This window comes from Suricata suricatta, unplaced genomic scaffold (genome assembly GCF_006229205.1).
Source record: "Suricata suricatta isolate VVHF042 unplaced genomic scaffold, meerkat_22Aug2017_6uvM2_HiC HiC_scaffold_36999, whole genome shotgun sequence".
NCBI lineage: Eukaryota > Metazoa > Chordata > Mammalia > Carnivora > Herpestidae > Suricata > Suricata suricatta.
Genome location: NW_021883767.1, coordinates 252 through 691, shown reverse-complemented (window position 1 = coordinate 691; position 440 = coordinate 252). Strand labels below are relative to the sequence as shown.

The 440-nt window shown below is 37.5% G+C and overlaps 1 non-coding gene across 1 annotated transcript; it reads left to right on the top strand.

Annotated features, from left to right (window-relative positions):
• Window positions 1-61: 61 nt before the first annotated feature.
• On the top strand, window positions 62-169 carry LOC115285063. Its single transcript, XR_003905407.1, has one exon. It is a non-coding gene; the product is annotated as a U6 spliceosomal RNA (small nuclear RNA).
• The last annotated feature ends 271 nt before the right edge of the window (window positions 170-440 follow it).

Sequence of the window (440 nt, the reverse complement as noted above, 5' to 3'; positions counted from 1 at the left end):
CCCAACAGAATAATGCATGTGAGGGTTAGAAAAACTGCAAGCCATTAAAGAATCACACAGAGTGCTCGCTTCAGCGGCATATATGCTAACAGTGGAGTGATACAGAGAAGATCAGCATGGCCCCAGCACAAGGATGACTCACAAATTCCTGAAGGAATCACACAAAGAATGACCTATACAGGACTTCTAGTCATTCTGTCAGGTGACTGTGGGGAACCTCAAATAGAACTTCTTTAGTTTTCTAATTTCAAAAATTCCTAATGTTTGTTAGGAATACTGTAATTTAGTGTGTGAAGTTATAACTGCTCTTAGTTTATAAATATATAATTATGGACGACTGGATCTGAGAATCTGTTATTTATAATGTTTCTGTGGAAAAATGCAGTAAGGCAAGTTGCTAAAAATTGGTGAAAATAAACCTGTCTGTCCTGAAGAGAGCT